At 40.5% G+C, this 19,489-nt stretch overlaps 1 protein-coding gene across 3 annotated transcripts in view; it reads left to right on the forward strand.

Moving 5' to 3' along the window:
- The window catches only part of Pde4b (phosphodiesterase 4B), a 518,640-nt gene that overhangs the window by 42,442 nt on the left and 456,709 nt on the right, over nucleotides 1-19,489 (forward strand). The window contains exons 1-4 of one of the 3 annotated variants that reach the window (XM_029475815.1): nucleotides 1,372-1,429; nucleotides 2,351-2,420; nucleotides 2,517-2,617; nucleotides 3,841-3,887. The exons of 1 other annotated variant lie outside the window; for it this stretch is intronic. The gene's annotated coding sequence lies outside the window, so the exon portion shown is untranslated. Of the gene's footprint in view, nucleotides 1-1,371; nucleotides 1,430-2,350; nucleotides 2,421-2,516; nucleotides 2,618-3,840; nucleotides 3,888-19,489 lie in introns of those variants that run through there. One more of the 3 variants, XM_029475816.1, reaches the window with a different exon arrangement.

Raw genomic sequence — 19,489 nt, forward strand, 5'->3', positions numbered from 1 at the left:
AATGGAGGAACTGGGAATGACTGAGGGGTGTGAAGAGGTGAGGCAGTGATTACACCCTGAGGCACAAAGGCCTGCATGAGTCAGGGTGAGAAAGCCCCAGCTTCCAACAGGCAAGAGGCATTATTGTATCCCTTAGGAAGGTTGCAGAAAATATCTCAAGATTTGTTCTGGTGTCTCTTTGATCCTTACCTGTCCCTTGCCTGTCTCTGGGGACTCTTATTTTCGTATGGGAAATTGTTCTTTTCTTTCTTTGGAGGAAACACATATGTGCACATTCTCTGAGTCTTTGTGTCTCTCTCCTCTGTCTCTCTGTGTGTCTCAGTCTCTCTGTCTCGCTCTCTCTCTTTCTGCTCTTTTTCTTACATTTGCAAATAAGAAGTTGTGTACTCAAACACACCATTCTTCCAACTTTTAAAAATAAAGCTGTAATTTGAAGTTTCCTTTTGGTTAAATTTAATTATTCTAAAACCGGCATATCTGTATGTATGCTTGCTTGGTGAGATTAAACATTACTTGCCTCTTTTGAGGACATGACACCCGTGGGACTAAGACAGTTATAGACAATCCTGGCAACAAAGTTACCATGGAAAAGTGTGCCTGAGTGGATGCCATATATTTTTATTTTTAAAGTTCGAAGACATTGAGTTTCTTTCTTCAGCCAGGGTATCGCTTTGTATTTGGCCTAAGGGAAACCGAATTTATTTATCTCTAACATTTCTTATCCACATGTCTTCAATCTATGATCATAACACTTGGTTCATCTGAAGTGCCTGATATCTGGTGTTCAGCATTTTTTTTTTTAAACACAGACTGAGGCCTCATGGGCAAGACAACAAAACCAGCCTGCAGAATAAGAACATTCATTGGCCATTAATGATGCTCTGGGTGCTGTAGGGGATAACAAAATTGAGAAAGAAAATGTTTTCTTTGGGTTCGGCTAGGCTGTAATTTAGCCAGACCATTCAGACACAAATCCTTGTTTGAAGGGGAATAAAAGTAGCACACATGTGAGTGCTTTGATAACATCACCCAGAAACGAGTTCTCAAGAGCTGGACTCCCAGAGACAATTGTGTTTCCAGAGACAAACGGAGCTTTCCAGGAAGGCTACCATATTCACTACTACTAAGCTAGCTGACAACTCATTGGGTGTTGAATTTGAAATTCAAAATAATTGAAACAAAACAAAAATGAATTTGAAGCTCTCTAGTTTTCTCTTATGACAGACAATTTTGTCAGTTGTATTGTTGTTGTTGTTGTTATTATTATTATTCCAGAATTATGGAGGATTTCTGATGTGTAGATAATTTCTAAAGCAGCCTTGCTGAGAAAGAGTTCTGTAGAGGTGCGGCCACACAGATTGGTAACTGCAGGCACAAAAGGCTCCACAGCTGGACGTCCTAATGCAAGTGAAGAGGTTTGCTGCACTAGGTAAACACACCTTCACCTGCCACTTCTGTCTTGGGCTTTCTTTCTATGATACAACCACATATTTTTAATCAGCAGTGCAAAATCAGCAGTTCTTTCTCTGTGTGATACTTGAACATCTAATCTAACAACTTTGGCAGGTTGGAAGCAAGCTTTTACAGTATACTTACTGATACTGTCATAAGCAAGTATAAGATTTGTTGAAAAATATACATTCATTAAACAGGTATACTTGTGATTTTCCAATTAAGTTTTCAACTCTGTCCCTGAATTCCTTTTTGGTATCCTTTAACAACACTTGGGGTGCATCCTGTAGCTTCCTACTCATGTTTTTGTTGTTAAAATGTAGTTTAACCCAGTTTGGAACTTCCTGTGTAATTCAAAGACCCCTCCTCCATATAGTTTGAGGAACAGCTGTAGCCCTGACTTTAATGTAGGCGGATGAGCACAGTCTGACTCTAAGATACTGATTAAGGTCCTTTAGTTTGGGGAAAGGTGGGCTGCAGTAGGGAAAGAAATCAGAAATATTTGTAACTGGTCTCAGATGGTGGACAGTCTCTTTTTTTTTTGTCATAGCAGGGTATGGTGGTACTGATGAATCCTGGTGCTCTTTGTCAATACAGATTGGTGTCCACATAAATGCTAGATGCTCTTCTTAGATGAGCAGTGATTGATACTACCTTTGAACTCTCTAGGCCTAAGAACTCCTTCAGCCACATTTTTCTTGAGCACTATATCTTATTACCAGAACTCATGAGATCCCTCCAGGTTATCTTCAGGGTCTTCTCATGAGGATGGGGAAATGGGTCCCATCATATTCTTCAAAGCACTCTGCAGCTACTTTCTCTAAGCCTTGCTGGCTTAGTCACCTCAAATGAGCTTTCATGTTTTCAAATCTTTTTTTTTTTTTTTTTTTTTTTCCAGACAAGGTCTTGGTCCCTGTGTTTCATGTCCTTCAAAACTGAAGTTGTCCATCAACTAGTGATCACATAGGGTAGGTCTGCCTGTTCATTTTATCCGGGAAGCATCCAATCTGGGTGGATCTTTAGCACTTTAAAGTCTCTGTAAATGAATCTTACATTCATCTTAGTTCAGGCAATGAGAAAATACAGAGCAAGCAGGGAATGGCTTCACTCCATGAACCCTGTCCTTGGAGACCTACAAACTTCAGTAGACTGGATTAAATATTGGGTAAGTTATATAACAGCAGGGAAACATGGGGTAAAAGTATGAAATTTCAGATAGAAACAAAAATTAAAATAGATTTAAAAATTAAAATATGTTCAAAGGGAGAGAAATGTTGTAGTATGGAGAAGTTGTGAAAACCATGCTGTAGACAGGAGGTAATTTGGAATATTTTGTGGAGGAAACTGAGTTCCATGATGACAAACTATGGATTTAATTAAGTCTGTAAAGTTTGTGAATCTAAGATGCTAAAGATATTATCATGAACAAACCAAGAAAGAATACACTCTTTAGTTTGAGTACCATCTACATTGCAGTCTGTGGCTTTAGGGAATGAGAGCGGGAGTCCCTGGAAGTTGTAGAATTCTAGCCATTGATATCTGGCATTTATTAATGTGTTTCACCGACAGTTCTAAAGTTCTGGTGGTTTCTGCTTCAGTAACCAGACACACATGAAATCTTTTTAAATTAGAAACTTGTGTTATTAAGATGTTCTTAGCTTTTATCAGTTAATCCTATAAAAATAAGTCAATCCATAATGATTTTTATGTGGAGCTACATGGATAGAAGTGCAGCCCTTGCATATAGTAAATAACTTTGTCCTGGCATCCATTCAGTGGAGAAAATTACATTAATATAATGATGGTATCAGAGTGTGTCATTGACAATATTCCTATTGTGGATTTCTTAGTTTTCTGATAACTGTCATAACCCTTCTCATATTGTGGTTATTCTTGTGACCACATTTCTAAACTCTGGTAGCGTTTGCCACTAGGTATGCAAGGTAATAATAGCAACGAGATGTAATGTACTGAGATCTTGCTATATACCCTCTGTTTTGTAAGTTCCCTTTAACAGGCTCATTTCTGAATCCCATGGTCACACCACAAGGAAAGTACTATTGCTGTCTCTAGGGTACATATATGGTAACTGAGACAGAGGTTAAGTTACATAGCCATGGACATTACACATCTGAAAGTAGGCCCAGGATCCAGTCCAGATGCTATGAATTCAGATGCCGAGCTCCTCGATGTCAAATCCTTGCCTAGGGGAAAGTGTAACTCCAGATGGGTCACCTGTTATACGTATTGGTTGACTTATTATAGGCTGATTACAGATCTCTGACCTAAAGATCTCTAGCAAGAGTTGACATGGTTGTCCACACTTCTCAATGTGAGTGACAACTATACCACTTATTGTCTCTATTGTCATCATTTCCTATGTTTCAGGTCATCAACAACGTGCAAGCAGACAGTATCACAACAAACTGTAGCAGGTGACAGCTCTTTTTGGTTTTTTGAGACAGGGTTTCTCTGTATAGCCCTGGCTGTCCTGGAACTCACTTTGTAGACCAGGCTGGCCTCGAACTCAGAAATCCACTTGCCCCTGCCTCCCAAGTGTTGGGATTAAAGGCATGCACTACCATCTCCCGGTTGTGACAGCTCTTTAATACATCTTTTAGCATCAAATCTTTGTCTTACAATTTCTAGAGACTCAGAAACTCCAAATGAGTTCTGCAGGACAAGATCATCAAACAGCACTGGTGTCCTGTGACATATTGTTCTTAAGTGATAAAATTGACTCATTTTAAGTGCATAGCTTATTAAATCTTAGCAAATATACATAACAGTGAAATATCAACCACAAGAAAAACAACAATACCAACCAATCAGACCCCCCGCCCCCAAGCTCCCAAGGACTAAACTACCAACCAAAGAGTACACATGGAGGGACCCATGGCTCCAGCTGCATATGTAGCAGAAGATTGCCTTATCTGGCGTCAATGGGAGGAGAGACCTTTGGCCCTGTGAAGGCTTGATGCCCCAGGGTAGGGGAATTCTAGGGTGATGAGGTGGGAGTAGGTAGGGGAGCATCCTCATAGAAGCAGGGAGAAGGGGGAGGAAGAGGGGAGGGGATAGGGGATTTGCAGAGGGGAAAACAGGAAAGGGGTATAACATTTGAAATGTAAATACACAAAATAACCAATAATAAGCAAACAAACAAACAAAAAAAAACCAAACAAACATGCAGAACTTTATTATCCACCAAGATTCTTGTGCCGATGGCAGTTCACTGTTATGACACTATCTGCAACTCCAGGCAAGCACTATGTATGTTTTCTATAAATGGAATCATATACTCTTGAGTGGCTGTTTTCTTTCATCCAGGGTGAGACATATCCAAGTTGTGTCATGAATAGCCCATTCACTATATTGCTAATAATATTTTATTATACTAATTTGCTACAAATTATTTATTTGTCCCTTTTTGAAAGATGCTTTTTATTTTTAATTATGTAGTGTGTGTGTGTGTGTGGGGGGGGTGGTATCTGTTCATGTCCTGGGCAATGAGAGGCTTCATATCCTCTGAAGCCAGCATTAAAACTGCAATGGCGATTAAGAGGTGGAATTCTAAGGAAGAGAGGGTTAGTAGACTTTCAAACCCCCCAAGGATGGGTCTATGATACAATCATCTCTGGGATAAAATTTCAGGCTCATCTGACATGGCATGGAGGGACTCACTACATGGTAGAGAATTTCCATGAAGACTCTCAACCTAGAAATCTACCTTCAGGAGTACTAGAAGAAAGTGGGGGCAGTGGCTAAAGGTTCCCTAAGGAGGGCCAGGAGCTGTCTAGGGGAGATACTTAGGCACACTGTTGGAAAATTACTGTCTAGCTTGCCAAGGGAAACTGATTAGCTAATTTAAATAGAAGGCAGCAGTCTAGAGGGGGTCTCAGGCAAGCCGAGAGGAAAGGGCACTCCACTGACTTTGAAGCATCCTGAAGAGCTGCTGAGGGAAGCTGGTTGGGTGGAAGTCCTTCTACTGACACTTCTCTTTGGCCAGAAAATGCATAGCAAAATGTGCTTAGCAGGTGGCACTTGTGGGGAGGCCAATCTGTGGTCCCTGGAGCATGCTGTTCCTGTAGAGACTCCCTGACAGTGTGACTGTACCACAAAGCTGTTCCAGGGAAAAGTTCCAGAGGGAGGTGTTCTACGCTTTTGACCACTGTGTGACACAAAAGCAGTCTAGAAAAGGGACACACAACCATGCCTGCTTTGTATGAGTCTTATGTAAGGGAACTGCCAGAACCAGAGAGGGAAACCTCTCTTATTGAATTATCTCTCCAGAACTCTCCTTTACAGAGCCTTACCTTGTGGCATCTAGTGTGCCCAGGACAGCTGCCCCACCCCTTTGGTGGTCTCTGAAGTGAATGGGTTTGAACTGGTAGCAGACACATTAGGTGGATACACGGGAGTGGAATTTCCTGAAATTGCCTACCTGTTTTCCAAACTATTTTGTTGCTCACCAACAGGGTCTGAGTTTCAATTGCTCCAAATGGCCACAGACACTTGGAGGGTGTGTCACTCAATTTTATTCAGTCAAGTGCAGTAAACGTTTATCAATTTTATTAATGTTTATGAAACTGCAATTATTTCCACTGTCTCTTCCTTATTGTCTTCTATTTCATTAATTTCCATTTTTAATCTGTATATGTTTTAAACATACTTTTGGGTTTACTTTAATTTTCTAAAAGCCTCAAGTGAACTCTTAGCATATTGACTCCTGGGTCATTTCTCTAGGCTAGCTTTCATGATATCACTTAACTCCGTGTCTCCTACTATAAATACTTGTCACTCCCTTGTACTGTCTTATTTTTATTATGTCTGTCTTATTCCATTACTATGCAATGAAAATAATTTTTGCACTCTATTTATTTGAGGATTTCCATACTATTTTTTTCTAATGATTTCTTCCTCACTGTAGTGATACAACATCTTCTTAACCACTATAAGCCTTCTGAAGGAATTACTTGTTCTATGGCCTGCGACATATTTATCTCGCTATCCTTCAGGTATAGCCAGAGGAAAATCTGCATATTGTTGTCATAGGGGTTAGTATTTCACAAATGCAAGTTCTGTATATTTGCTGATAATGTTCAAGAATTCTTTATTTTTGCAGCTAGTCTGTTTGGTTATTCTTTCAATACTTGAGAACATTGAATAATCTAATTAAAATTTTGGAATTATTTCTCCTTTAGTTCCACTAGGCTTTGTGCAGGGTAGTTTGGAGCCTGTTCCTGGGCACATTTATGTTGACAATCGCTAAGGCCCCTTGATCAGCTGTCTCCTTCATCACAGTATGCTTCTTTCTGTTTTGATCATAGTTTTGGTTTGGAGTCCTGGTATGACAATGTTGTATCAGAAGTACCATCTGATTACAGCTTTTATGGTTCATCTTTCCCAAACGTTTTCCCCCAAATTCATCTGTGTCTTTATCTCTTAAGTTGTGGGAGGGCTGGATAAGACTCATGTAGTTGGGTCTTGCCCTCTGGTCAAATTTAATAATCTCTATGTTCTAGTCAGCAGGTTAAAATTCTATTTAAAGCGACTCTTGGAATATTTGGGTTTAAATCACCATCTTTCTGTTTTTATATTTCTCCCATCTGTTCTTAGTCACTGTGCCTTCTTTTTGTACATGTTTTGTTTTGAGTATTTAAGAATATTTAATATTCCCCGTCATTAGCTCTTTAGCTATAACCTTTATTTTTTGAGAGCCTGTTGTAGGGCAGACTGAGAATTAAAGGGCAGAGCGTTAGTCAGTAAAACCCATGGCATATGCTGTGTCTAATCAACCAACTTCTTATTTGTCTGACATGAAGCTGGTCATTTGTCACCCTTGGGAAATGAATAACACAGTCATTCAAATTGTTTGCTGAGCTTTCTGGTTCAAACGAGAACCCTGGGCTGATTACAGATGCTCTGGGGGTCTTAGGTGCTACTGTATCTGCTTTTGTGGCATGGCCTGCTTAGTTCAGCCCTTCTGCTGGGTCAGAGGTGGTTTTATCCATTGGCTCATGTTGCTGGTGGCTAAGACTCAGCTTTCAGTTCTCTTTCTTCAGACACCTGAGTTTCATTGTGCCCTGGTTTTGTTTCTCTTCTCTTCTTTTTCCTTCCTTCCGGTTGTTACCTATGATACATTATTCACAGATCATCCTGAGGCTTCGGAGGCTTTTCACCAACATTTGAATGCATAAGCATGCAGGAACCCTTGTTCTGGAGGCATATTAGCCAAAGAGAACTAGTCTTGTCCCGAATGCTCTCCGTGGCCAATAAAGGCTTTGCATCTTTATGTTAGAACCCACATGCTCCCTAGCTATGGAGTCTCTAGGAGCGGTTAGCTTTTATATTCTTGGTAATTATGGCCTTAAGTTATGAAATTCCACCACACATATGGAAATCTCCAAATTCAGAGGAGTCTGTGAATCTGCTGTGTGCTTTTCCAGAGCTTGTCTACAGTAATTCCTGTCTCTGTGTCCTTGTTTCTCAGCATCTTGCCTCCGCAGCCTGAGTGAAGCCTGACCTTTGGTCCTGCAGCTTAGTGTATAGCTGTGTTCAACTCTGGCTTCCTCAGCCACTGAGTTCAGTGTGGTTCCACACTGAGGGCACTCTGCGCCTTCCTTTCTGTGGGTTCACAGTTAGATACCCCTTTCTGGGTCGGGAGGCAAGTTTTCATGCAGTTCTCCAGTCTTCCCCTTGTTTACAGTGAGAGAGTGTGTTTGGACTTATTTTTATGACTAAATGAGAATTTTCCTAATTCATTGACTGTTGACAGAAGAGAAATCCATAGTGATTAAAACACATTCATTTATTGTGCTGGGCATAAAAAAAATAATCTCCGTAATGGCACCGTGTAGATATGATCAACAATTTAAAGCATGCCTAGTGCTCATGGAATCAATGCACACAGATATAAACATTTCTAAAGGATTGTTTGCCTCAACCACATAAAAATCTATGAATTCATTTAGTCATGACTTTGCCAGCAGATCATGACAAATATTTGTAGTCACCCTTAACTTCTAACCTGTTTCATATGACTTAGTCCCTTAGGAAATCCGTTTCTCTGTCCAAATTGTCTTGCACCTTGCCCCCCACTTGCAGTGCCCATGTGCTGATCTTGTCAACATTATCCTATGCAGAGAATGCTGCAGCTTCCTAACTCCCTTGTAACCTGCACAATCTCCTGCCTACTTTAGTGTTGAGGGACAGTTAAACAAAACCGCCAGAATATGAATCAGATCATAGCAATGCCGTGCTCTCACCTGGTGAGACTGTCCATATATACCGGACTAAAAGCCACATTTTTAAAGATAGCTCACACACCCCATGTGGGCTAGCCTCAGGTCTTCCTATTTCTTTCACATTCTGGGTCCCCCACCCCAATGCAGGCTAGCCTCAGCGTTTCCTAGTCCTATCACATTCTGGATCCAGGCAGCGATGCGCTTTCTGTTGAGGATTGGTTTGTTGCTATGTACTGTAATGCTAAAGCCTGTACCCTGAGGGTCTAGGCCTAGGGGTGACTTAGGATGTTTACATGCTCTTGTTGGGCAAAATTTTTTCCCTTGATTTAAAACTATTGGTTAAATAAAATTGACTACAGCTAATTACTGGAGGGACTAGGAGTGGTGTGTTTGGAGTGATCTAGTGAGGGGAGAGACAGAAGAGAGGAGAAGGAAGAAGAAGAGGGGAAGGAAGAAGCCATCACGAAAGGAGATAGACCATGAGCACAAGGCCAGAAGAAACAGCAAGTATCTGGGGTACACTGCTGAGTAACCAGGCCTGGAGTTAGAAGGGTAGATTAGAGGTTACCCCCTCCTAGTAATTGTCAAAGCCACATAAAATAGCCACAGTCTGAATCTCACTTGTTTGTAAGCTAGTCAGGGATAAGCTTAAATTAGTTGTCCTACATCAGGCCGTTTTGCATCTCCACCCTGTTCCCTTTTACTCTCCTCTCCCCTCTTATCCTGTTTCTTCCCTTCTTCTCCCCTCCCCTCCCTTCCTCTCCCCTCCTCTTCCTTTCTCTTCTCCCAGTGGGAGCTGCATCACCTATGTCCACGTCAGCATATTTGCATCCAGTCTTCTTTGTCACATCTTTTCTGAGCAGCCTGCTTAAAGTACCTTTCTTTCTCCTTGCCGATCATCTTTTCTCATTTTTATTCAGCAGTGTGAACCATCATTTGACACATCTCTTATTCTGTTAATTTCCCTTTATCCCTAGAACGTGGAATTGCTGGAACAGGTCCACAGTCTAGCTGACCATTAAGCACACATAGTAAGCATTCTGAAGAGAATATCTGGAGGCGACCATCTTAGTGACCAGATAGATCTGCCATCTAGACCCAGTATTTCGTTGCCCTGATACTGTTGTGTAAAACCTGCCAGGTTCTTGATTTATAGTGGCTCTTTCTCTAGACTTCTTACACGGTTACATCTATGTTACTAACTTCACCTTTGCAGGCACGTTATATAATACACAGAACTTACCTAGAGCTTTCTTTTGTATTGACATATTTTCCTGGCCTTGAAAACTGAATATCTGACTTGAAGTTGGGCATCTCCAAACAGATACAGTCTGCAGTGGCTTACTTGTAGTGAGGACTAATTTTGTCATCTGTGGTTGCTTTCAAAAGGTTTCATTCTTAGATGGTAACATTAATTTAAGCCCCAAGGTAACTCATTGTGTTAGTCAGGAAGCACTCTGAGAGTGTTAAAAATGAGTTCACTCCAGCTGCAAACATTTGAACCCAGATAATCAATGTCCGTTCCTTGGCACCTCCTTATAGATGCTGGTTATGTGCATAGAAGCCCATTTTATCCACACCAGGCTGAACTGAAGCTCTAATAACACTGTATTATGAGAACTCACAGTGAAGGCTATTCAGCTGCAAGTTTCAATTAACTGAATATATATTTGCAAGAGTCAAATCTGTTCTTCCACCACATGGGTCCTGGAGATTGAACTCAGGCCATCGGGCTTGGCAGTAAGTGCCTTTACCCACTGAGCCATCTCGTAGCACCTACAGACAAATTTGAAATATAGTATGTGGCAAGTTAAGCTCTCATTTAGTTGGAGACAATTCATTATCCTAGATAAAATGTGGTAAGCAACACTAAGGAATGTCGTGTACGGGAATTAGAACTTTATAAAATAATATGTGGATTTAATTTTATACTTTTATGGTTTTTTTTCAATCCTTCTTTTACCACAAGTTCTGGCAGATATTATCAACTCATATACAGAGCCACGCAGAATTGGTTCCTGGCCATACTGTGGCAAATTGTATGTCTCTCTGTTAACAAGGTCACTATGTTTTTGAGTGCTAACCCAGCTGAGATAGAACTATAAAAGAGAGTTTACCACAGTATGGTCAGGAGCCAATCCTGTGTGGTCCCTGTTTTGTTTGCCTGTGGACCTTCAGAGAGTAGATGGGAAGTGGACATACAGCTCATCTCTGAGTGCCCTGGTAGGGAACGCTGGTGTAGATAACCTGTACTGCTGCCATCATGGGGTTGTAACTGTGATTTCTCAGAAATGCAGAGTTACCTGTTCAAGAAGAAGAGAGCAGCATCCTCCAGGAAAACCAGCATATATTCGGGTCTCGCTATGACATTCATCTACACATTATGATGCTGCTAGCCTTACTTAGTAATCCACAACGGATTTTGTGCATGTCTTTATCTTTGCTTAATATAGCTTCTCTTCTGTTACTCAACACTCCTTCTGTAACAATGTCCACTTCTTCTCCATGAAGTCTGGGGAGAAGATAACTTTTCTTTCGTATAAGGATGCTTACCTTTGGCAAATGTTATCTCCTAATTTTGCATGGAACTGTGGAGAGTTTTAAAGAGCATATTTAATCTTATTTTGTCTATGTGTCTCTCTCTCTCTGTGTGGTGTATATACATGTATGTATTCATGTTTGTATATTTTCAGATGCAAGTGTACGTGTGTGTGTGTTTGCATGGCTATGGAACCTCTAGGTTGATGTTGGTATGTTGAGAGTCTCCTTCAATTGTTTCACATCTTCTACATTGAGGCAGCCTCTGTCAGTGGAAGCCAGAGCTTGATCCACTCAGCTAATCTAGCTATCCACCTTGTTCTCAGCACCACCCTCTCTGCCTTCTGAGTGCTGAAATGACTGATGCGCCACCTCACCCAACCAGCAGTTAAGTAGGTTCCAGAGATATGAAATAAAATCTTCAGGTTTTCCCATTACCCACTGAGCCATCTCTGTAGCCCAAGTTTTAATGATCCTTTGAAGCTAAGTGATGGAAATACCATAATTGATCTTTCCAGTGTCTGATGTGTTTAAAGTTTCATAATAAAACTTTTAAACATACAAAGAACACAGAAGGATATTTAAATAAGACTGTAAGGACCACAAGGTGGGTTATTGATTGTAAGGCAGTGCTTTCACAGTATGAAGCAAAGAAAATTGCCAGATCAGACTGTGAAACCCTGGGCATGTAGGAAAAGTCACCCCAACTCTGGGCAAGTATTTAGGATCTTTGCCAATCCACAACAGCAGGAACGTGCAAAGTCATCTCTTTTCCACCTTGGAATACATTTTGACTCTTGTGGTTATAAAGGTCTGTCTAACAGATAGGAGCCCCCACCACACACACACACACACAAGACCCTAGCTAATTATAAATCAGAGCATCTCCACCTCTTCTGAGAATGCCTGACTTTTGGCCTTGGAATAGCTGGAGCATCCAAACTTCTTGGTGAAGGCAGATGGTTTTCAGCCATTTTCAGCTTTGACTTTTTGTCCTAAGACTAGTAGCATTATCTACATTGCTAGCTTTCCCCTATGTCTCACATTGTAAGATGCTTTGGATGTAGTCGACTATATGATAACTCTCATCTGTGATTTAATTATGTTAAAGAACTATTACTATTACTATTTGGTGACAATGCCTTTACCCACTTTAACTGTTTATGAATGGCCACTTTGTTTGCTTAAGCAAAGTCATATTAGAGAAAGGCAGCTACCTATCTGTCAAGCAACATGCACCTATTAGTTTCTGAGACATAATGTGTATATGTGTGTTTGCATTCTTTGTCTTGTTATCTGTTTTCTGTAAAAATCCTTTTGTTTCTTCACTGACTCTGATATTGAAAACTCCACTGTGTCTTATATTAGTTGCTTGAGAGTCACTTAATGAACACTCAAAGAATAGATACCAAATGTCAGAATCAAGCTGTGTCCTAGGGCTAAGAAGGAAAATATGTAAGACATGGTCTTTCTCTTATTTTTACTACAACAATAACAGCAACAACAATAATTTATTAATAAGATTAATAATACCTTTTGTTTGTTTGTTTTTTAAGTTCTTGTTTCTTCTCATTGCCAAATTTGCCTTTAGTAACGTGTGCTTGGTAGAGCTTTGTAATTCTTATATTTCCAGATGGTTTCTTGGGCTTTCTTTGGCTCAAGCTCATTCCTTCTTTCGAAAAATCTTGTGTTGCCTCCTATCAAATACAGACATCCCCAACTCCCATTCCTAACAGTGCCTGAGAATCCTACTATGTTCTGGTAAGAGGCTGTAAAACAGTATGGACAGACAAGATTACACAAAGAATGGAGATTTTCATGATAGTGTTTCACATACCCTGTGAGGATTAGTTTGAGTTTCAGAGCATGACAAACAGGTGGGTTAGCGTTTAATTTTAATTCTTCTGTCTCTCCCATGTAGTAGAGCATTCAGTTTTTCTCACTGAATGAAGACTTATTAAGTTCCTACTGTGTGGCAGAGGCTCTAGAAGGCATTGAGTCTCGGGTGTCAAGCCAGTGAGGACACAGTGTGGGAGGAGACTCGACCATCTGGCTCTGGGTGAGATGTAGCATGGACAGACATTTGTAACTCAGGTCCAGATAGAAAAGCTCGCTTGGTTCTTAGCAGGGGCTGTGTGCTCAGAAATTTAGGAGCAGGGATGGCAGGCACGGCTACACTGTTTGGAGGCTTAGAAAAATAGTGTGGCAAAGCCACTTTCCAGCTGAGGAAAGTCTGTGGGGAAAGTTTGTACCTCAAATGTGTTGATTTGGATGAAATTATATATGTATCCTTGATTATATATTTCTAAAAAGGAAGATAACTCTTAATTTTATTGCCTGTTGCTCAATAAACACATTTAAATTTCAGGGATTTTGAACTAATATTTGTTGCAGAATTTTTTAAGAATGAGAAACATGTATGTTCATGTACATGTAAGTGCTGTGTTCATGCACATACCTGTTTCTGTGTGTTCTGTATGCAATTTAAAAGTCTAGACATACAAGAGAATACAACAAACAACTAATTCATGAGCCACTGATAGTCATCTGTTCTTATGGGTTTCAGTATCTTTTATTACTTTTCACTGATGAAAATTGTACCCACCATTTTTCTGAGCAGCTAAGTATGGTTTCTGCATGTTTATTAATAGGTAACTAAAAAATCCCATTTTTATGGTTTCAGGGATGGTATCTATGCTTTATAATACTGATTTATTTTAAATATTAGTCACCAGAATACTGGAGTATATGCACCTATTGTCTGCCTTTATCAAACATTCAAAAATGTAGGTTTTATATCATATGCCTGGCATGCTAATCTGCAGCTAGTAACCCTCCTTCCCCCATCAGCTCCTGAAAGGCTCTCCTCAACACAGTCTCAGCCATTGGTGGTTTCAGCATGAGCTCACCTGCTTTCACCACAGGTGGTAGAAACAAGAACATGGTCGTGGGAAGGAAGGGTATGAGAAATAATTAGACAGCTTACATATGTCCCATGCTGATTTTAGACTAGATATTTTCATGTTCAGTACAAACTCCCCAGGCTTTACAGTATATTGCTAAGTTTAAAACAACCAAGGAATTTTTTTATGAGAAAGGGAGAGAATTATTTCCTAAGAAGGACTCAGTATGCATGTATATTCTTCTGGAAGGTGAATAAACTCCAGAGTAAGGCCAAGAGATGTATAAGATATTTGCCTCTCCATGCCATTTCTCCATATCTAATATATTCATCCTCTTAGATGATATTTTATCCTCAAATCATGTCCTGAATAGTCCGAGTAGCACCTTGTATTGCTTAGTGAGCACTCAGTAGGTTGCACATGAAGTCTATTAATACCCTCCACTTCCTTACTAGTATTTTCTCAAAAAGAAAAACAACAAAGCAAAACATTTCAATGTAAGCCTTAGAAGTGGCTAAAATTAATTTACATATTGAAATTATTCAGAGATTATAATTCATGTTTGATTCTTAACAGTGAAACAAAAACCAAACAAATCAATACACTTTTCTTTGGCTGTTTAGAAGACAGTCCTAGCAAAGCAGTGGTCCTCAACCTCCCTAATGCTGCGACCCTTTAATACAGTTCCTCATGTGGTGACCTCCATCCATAAAATTATTTTTGCTGCTACTTCATAACTATAATTTTGTTACTGTTATAAATCATAGTGTGAAATATCTGTGCTTTCCTTTGGTCTTAGGCAACCCCTGTGAAAGAGTCATTTAACTCCAATGGGGTTCATGACCCACCGGTTAAGACCACTGTACTAAAGACTGACAGTAAAATCAACAAATATTTCAAATATTTGCAATACATGAATTCATCTTTCATATGACCAATACTTAAATTTATAGTAATAGGAGGGGAATATAGCTTAACATATATATTAAATTAGATAGACATATTTATTATTAGCAATAAGACAAGTTCTTACTCTATGCTTATGTAATTAGGAATGAATCAACATGGTATGACTTAGGAATGCCTGGCTATTAGGAATTGTAATGGTTTAAAAGTCGGATACATAAGTAGAAACAGGTGTAAGAAAGCTATTGGGCACCAAATGAGAGATGCTGCATCAGAGGAGGAAGCATCCTGTAAGGCTGATGTTCAAGGGCAGCAAGGAGCACTGGGTGTGAGCAACACTGAGATCTTAGGGAGAGTATTTCAACTGAAGAATAGAGAATGGTGATGGGGCCTGTCTTAGTCAGGGTTTCTATTCCTGCACAAACATCATGACCAAGAAGCAACTTGGGGAGGAAAGGGTTTATTCGGCTTACACTTCCATGCTGCTGTTCATCACCAAAGGAAGTCNGGACTGGAACTCAAGCAGGTCAGGAAGCAGGAGCTGAGCAGANGCCACGGAGGGATGTTCTTTACTGGCTTGCTTCCCCTGGCTTGCTCAGCCTGCTCTCTTATAGAACCCAAGACTACCAGCCCAGAGATGGTCCCACCTACAAGGGGCCTTTCCCCCTTGATCACTAATTGAGAAAATGCCTTACAGTTGGATCTCATGGAGGCATTTCCTCAACTGAAGGTCCTTTCTCTGTGATAACTCCAGCTGTGTCAAGTTGACACAAAACTAGCCAGTACAGGGCCTATCCAGAAATGATATTTTATCCTCAAATCATGTCCTGAATAGTCTGAAGAACTGAGGTTCAAGGTGGAGATTTGTTTTCAACAAGATGGAAGCTTGGCTATTAGGGTGCTTTCTAAGCCAGAACCTTAAATATTTTAGCTACTGAGTTCAGAATTTGTCCTGGACCTGAAGTTCTGTACCAAAGCTTGTAGGAATTAAGATACAGACTTCCTATTTAGGATCTGGTAAGACAAGGCCCATCTTGTACTCATACTGAGTAGCCTGTTCATTTAACTGTCAGTGTGCAGCATGATAGACAGGGATAGAAGTTCTAGTTAGCATTTGATGCACGCCTTACTGGCTTTGCTTGGGATCTGTGTGAGATTCTTTAATCTCAAAACTTCTGTTTTCTCCATTATGAAATAAATAATAGTAATAATAATAATAATAAATAAGTAGCTTATGCCTCTGTAATCCTAGTAGTTTGCTGTGGAGGCAGGAACATTAGGAGTTTACAATCAGCTCAGCTACACAGTGAGTTCCAAGCCAGCTGGAACTACATGAGACTCTATATCAAAAAAACAAAAAACAAAAACAAAAACAAAAAAAACAAAAAGAACCACAAAACAGAACCAAAAAGAAAGAAAGGAAAGTCATTCCACAAATTATTGTTAAGATAGACACATGTTGCTTAGCACAATTCCTGGTACCAAGTCCGTTAGAATCTATCTTATTTTTATTTCTGAGTAGTTACGAGGTAGGAAAGGAAGACTTTAAATTTGCCTAAATGATTGTTTGAGCCACGGTGGCACAGGCGTCCCTGTCTGTGCTTTTTGCTTCTTCATTGTATTTGTCAGCCTGGCAGAACTGGTGACAATCTTATGATGCGTACCGATAGAAACCTTGTCATAATGCTTGCCAGGAAATGCAACATCTGAAGTCCTTCCTCTAGATGGTTGTTTAATATACTAATCAATTTGCCTAAGCTTTGAATGTGACTTTTCACTCCTGAACACAATAGGCTCTTTTTTCTTATGCAGTCTTTTGTGAAGTCTGAGTCTTTTGTGAAGTCTGAGTCGTGAGCATTGTACTAAAGGCAAGGTGAGAACAAGCTTTTTAAAAAAAGAGTCATTAAAGTGAAAAATGGTTCTCCTAATGCTACTGTTTTGGATTCATGTACAATTTTGTAGTTTTTTTTTTAAATCATGTATATACAGGCTGCTATCTAATTCTTTCTTTGTGCTTGTTAAGCTCAGTTTTCTTCCAGTTTTATGCCTATCAAATTTAGCTAGATTTCAAAATATGTGATTAAAAAAAATCCTTCATACATGACTATTTACCAAATTATTGAGGATTTTGAAATCATCCTCAGAAAAGGAAATGGCCACATTTCTAAGTAATGACATTACTTGTGGGATAACTGAATAATTAATAAGAACATATGAGCTCCAGTGAGGAGACAGATTCTGTCTCCAAGTAATGTATAATGCTTAACATGAAGAGCCTTAATGCTCAGAAGGGTCAGTACGCCCCTGACCCAAGACACTGGAAAATGGGAAGGAAACAAGGAGAAGGTTTAATGCCCCAGACATTTAGCATACTTAGCACTCAGATCAAAGCTCTATTAACAGTCAGTTGTTGGCAGCGGCATGACCCTCAGCTCTCAACCACTGCACAGCATAGGTGGATATGTTGGTTTGATGTCTACTAAAGAAGAGTAGCAATGGAGAGCCACCATGCTTTAACGAGGAACAAATGACGGTGTTGATTAATGGGGAATTTCCTTCACTTTAATTAGCTGCTGTGCTTGGTTGGCTCCTTACTGTGTGCTCAACACTGTGCATTCAATATAGTTGAGGCATATAGAAAGGTTTAATGGAGACCTTGTGTGCATGTTTGGGGTAAAAGGGATTCTTTCATGTGCATCACCTCATGCAATTTGTACTACATCCTTGTGAGGAAGAAGTGTAGATGCTGTCATTTTTTCTCACTATTACAGGTAAGGCAATGGAACTCTTTTGAGGTTCAATGCTTTGAGCAAGACCCAGGGAGCTAGCATTGGGCCCACCTCTTCATGCATATGCAAAGATACTTAATGAGACAACTGGGGTGCACAGAGTGTGCTGGCAAGGCAAACAAGAGCCCTTGCTTCTTTAGGGCTCTTCTACCAAGAGGAACATGGAAATGAGATCCCAAAAAGGAAACTGGGCTCTGGATTGCAGATATGCAAAGTGTGTGGGCACCTAAGACGGGGAGTCATTTCCACCCTTGCTCTGTTGGAGAACACAGAGGTTCCTGTCAGGATGTCCCTGTCTCTCACTGCTGCCTCCCACTTTGTTGCTGTTCCTGGGTTCCTCTGGGAACCCAGCTCATGCTCCCTTCCCTTCCTTCTAAGTCTGACAAGAACCTCTGCCCACATTCCCCAACAGTGCAGGGGTGGGTGAACATGATCATGTCCTATGGTGCCAGGCACAAAGCTGGGATTTCAGGAATCGAGCATCACTGTGGAATCTTAAAAACTCCGACTTTTTAAACTGGCAGTCGTTGGGTTCACATTAGAGTATGTGAAGTTAGGGTCATGATATCTACTCTTAAATAGCCAATTTAAAGCCTTCATCTTCTAAAATCAACTATATTGTACAATGTAGCTATTTTGGCAATAGCCACAGACTTTCCGTAATTATTCCTTTGAAATGTGAAAAATATGTAAAATACTAAATGCCAATTTACGGTAATTAAGAATTAAATAGAAATCTATTGAATTGGGTATTTGGAATGAGCGTATCTTTTTGGTGACCAAGATACTCTTTCACCTTGCTGTGGCTTCTCCCTTCTCCCTAGGAAGAGAGAAGGAGCAAGCAAACAGAGAGCCTTAAACGCCACAAAACTAGCTGTGGTGGCACATGCCTTTAATCCCAGCACTTGGGAGGCATAGGCAGGCGGATTTCTGAGTTCGAGGCCAGCCTAGTCTACAGAGTGAGTTCCAGGACAGCCAGGACTACACAGAGAAACCCTGTCTCAAAAAAAAAAACAAAAACAAAAAATCGACAAAACTTTCCAAAGCACAGCATGGTACATTGGCACAGCATGCTACTTGCAAAATGGCTGACCTGGAAATGTAGACGGGGTGGCTCAGACTGTAAAGCCATTTGCCACCATAGCTAGGAAGCCTTGAGTTTGATCCTGGGAACCTGGGTAAAGCTGAAAGGAGAGAACAAGTTCACATGGTTGGCGTCCGATCTCCACACACACACAGGCCACTCGGTACCCTTCTCTCCTGCAGAATAATAGTGATTTGAAAGGCGGTGATGCTGGAGCAAGGGCTCAGCAGTTAAGAGTATCTGCAGCTCCTCTATGAGGGCCCAAGCTTGCTTCCCAGCACCCACATCAGCAGCTCATGACCACCTGAAATGCAGCTCTGGGGGAGCCAGGCTGTTTATGGTATCTTTGGGCAACCACAAACACATGCACACATGCACACATACACACGTGCATGCACACACATACACACACACACACACACACACACAAGTAAAAATATTAAAAAAAAATGATCCCAGTGTTATTGCACACATCTTTGAGCCCAGTACTCGGGAGGCAGAGGCAGAGGCAGAGGCAGAGGCAGAGGCAGAGGCAGAGGCAGAGGCAGAGGCAGAGGCAGAGGCAGAGGCAGA

Source organism: Mus caroli, chromosome 4 (assembly GCF_900094665.2).
Source record: "Mus caroli chromosome 4, CAROLI_EIJ_v1.1, whole genome shotgun sequence".
NCBI lineage: Eukaryota > Metazoa > Chordata > Mammalia > Rodentia > Muridae > Mus > Mus caroli.